Genomic DNA, 3206 nt, shown 5'->3' with positions numbered 1-3206 from the left:
CATATCTTTATGACCATAAGTGACAAAGATATTATCTTATGACAATATCTTTATGACCATAAGTTTGTTTTCTGTGTCTATGGGTCTCTTTCTATTCTGTAAATAAGTTCATTTGTATCACTTGTATGTAGAATCTTAAAAAAAAATGCATTACTATTAAGTAGACTCCAGAGTTCCTTTAGATTTCACCAGTTATTCCCTTAGTGTCCTCTTTCTGTCCCAGGATCCAATCTGGCATGCCACATTGCCTTGCTGTTATGTCTCACTATCCTCTGGTCTGTGACAGTTTCTGTCTCCTTTTTTCCATTTTTAAAATGATGTTGACAGTTTTGAGGCATACTGTGAGGTATTTTACAGAATGTCCCTCGGTTTGTGTCGATTTAGTATTTGTCTCATGATTAGAGTGGGGCTGTGGGTTTTTGGAAAGAACATTGCAGAGTGCCACCTGTCTTGGTATTCTTGTCACATCATCTCAGGGGTACATGACGTAACAGCACACTCATGGAAGCGTGTAGAATAGTGAGGGACTGGAAACACATGCTCAGTAACAGGAATAAATTTAGTATCTTTTGTTGTATCTGTAGACAGGGATATTTCATAGGCATTTAAAATTTTGGTGTAGGTTAATATTTTTAAGTATAAAAAGGAGATTGCAAAGCAGGAGACATAGTAAATTTTCATTTAGTAATTACAAAATATCTTTATGAATATGTGGTTTAAAAACTCTGCACACTGCCTCAAAACAACCCTACAGGAAAGACACTGTGGTCCCAGAATCTGCCTCCAAGGGCCCTGAGGCCCACGGCTGTACTAGCTGTGTACCGTTCCCCAACAGGAGCCAGTGTCCACACCCACGTGGAGGTCGACCCTAGGACCTGGGAAGCAGAAAAACATTCTCCGTCAGAAGGAGTATGTGTTTTTTAAAGGCATGATCTATGTGATGGGGCTAATGATGTCTCCTAGATTTATTGCAAAGAGTTAACAAGATAACAGGTGTCAAAGTAGAAGACTGAAAAGGTAATTGTAGATGTTGGCCATGGGAAGAGTGGGTCATATGTGGGAGGGCATTCTGCTGAGAAAAATCCTGTTCTTCCCTTAAGTCTTTTTTGTGGACACATGGACTCACTTTTTCAGATTTAACCCTCTGCTGTTGGTTGCCTGAGCTCATAGTCTAGAGGCCTTCCTTTCTACAAATGGGACCTAACTAAACTCAAAAGCTTTGCACAGCAAAGGAAATCATAAAGAAGATGAAAACACAGCCCTCATAATTGCAGAAAATCTTTGCAAATGAAGCAACTGACAAAGGATTAATAACCAAAATATACAAACACATCAGGCAACTCAATATCAAAAAACGAGACCAATCAAAAGTTGGGTGGAAGGCCTAAATATACACTTCTCCAAATAAAGAAAATAGGACATTTCAGTGACCAGTAAAACCACCTTTACTTGTGCCAGTTTTTCCAAATTAGAGAAAAAGAATTTTACCTTTCTCAAAACAGGTGCCATGATAATACCCCCATTAGTTCAGTTCTGTTCAGTCACTCAGTCGTGTCCGACTCTTTGTGACCCCATGTTCCAGCACGCCAGGACTCCCCGTCCATCACCAACTCCCAGAGTTCACCCAAACTCATGTCCATCGGGTCGGTGATGCCATGCAGCCTTCTCATCCTCTGATGTCCCCTTCTCCTCCTGCTCCCAATCCCTCCCAGCATCAGAGTCTTTCCCAATGAGTCAACTCTTCGCATGAGGTGGCCAAACTACTGGAGTTTCAGCTTTAGCATCATTCCCTGCAAAGAAATCCCAGGGCTGATCTCCTTCAGAATGGACTGGTTGGATCTCCTTGCAGTCCAAGGGACTCTCAAGAGTCTTCTCCAAAACCACACTTCAAAAGCATCAATTCTTCGGCACTCAGCCTTCTTCACAGTACAACTTTCACATCCATACATGACCACTGGAAAAACCATAGCCTTGACTAGATGAACCTTTGTCAGCAAAGTAAGGTCTCTGCTTTTCAATATGCTATCAAGGTTGGTGATAACTTTTATCCAAGGAGTAAGCGTCTTTTAATTTCATGGCTGCAATCACCATCTGCAGTGATTTTGGAGCCCAGAAAAATAAAGTCTGACACTGTTTCCACTGTTTCCCCATCTATTTCCCATGAAGTGATGGGACCAGATGCCATGATCTTCGTTTTGTGAATGTTGAGCTTTAACCCAACTTTTTCATTCTCCTCTTTCACTTTCATCAAGTTGCTTTGTAGTTCCTCTTCACTTTCTGCCATAAGGGTGGTGTCATCTGCATATCTGAGGTTATTGATATTTCTCCCGGCAATCTTGATTCCAGCTTGTGCTTCTTCCAGTCCAGCATTTCTCATGATGTGCTCTGCATATAAGTTAAATAAACAGGGTGACAATATACAGCCTTGACGTACTCCTTTTCCTATTTGGAACCAGTCTATTGTTCCATGTCCAGTTCTAACTGTTGCTTCCTGACCTGCATACAGATTTCTCAAGAGATAGGTCAGGTGGTCTTGGATTCCCATCTCTTTCAGAATTTTCCACAGTTTATTGTGATCCACACAGTCAAAGGCTTTGGCATAATAAATATAGCAGAAATAGATGTTTTTCTGGAACTCTCTTGGTTTTTCGATGGTCCAGCGGATGTTGGCAATTTGATCTCTGGTTACCCTGCCTTTTCTAAAACCAGTTTGAACATCAGGAACTTAACGGTTCATGTACTGCTAAAGCCTGGATTGGAGAATTTTGAGCATTACTTTACTAGCATGTGAGATGAGTACAATTGTGCAGTAGTTTGCACATTCTTTGGCATTGCCGTTCTTTGGTATTGGAATCAAAACTGACCTTTTCCAGTCCGGTGTCCACTGCTGAGTTTTCCAAATTTGCTGGCATATCAAGTGCAGCACTTTCACAGCATCATCTTCCTGGATTTGAAATAGCTCCACTGGAATTCCATCACCTCCACTAGTTTTGTTCATAGTAATGCTTTTTAAGGCCCACTTGACTTCACATTCCAGGATGTCTGGCTCTAGGTGTGTGATCACACCATCGTGATTGTCTTGGTCGTAAAGATCATCTTTGTACAGTTCTTCTGTGTATTCTTGTCACCTCTTCTTAATATCTTCTGCTTCTGCTAGGTCCCTACCATTTCTGTCCTTTATCGAGCCCATCTTTGCATGAAATATT

Source organism: Bison bison, unplaced genomic scaffold (assembly GCF_000754665.1).
Source record: "Bison bison bison isolate TAMUID 2011002044 unplaced genomic scaffold, Bison_UMD1.0 scf7180017863822, whole genome shotgun sequence".
In the NCBI taxonomy this organism is placed as follows: domain Eukaryota; kingdom Metazoa; phylum Chordata; class Mammalia; order Artiodactyla; family Bovidae; genus Bison; species Bison bison.
Note: the sequence above shows the minus strand (reverse complement) of the source record.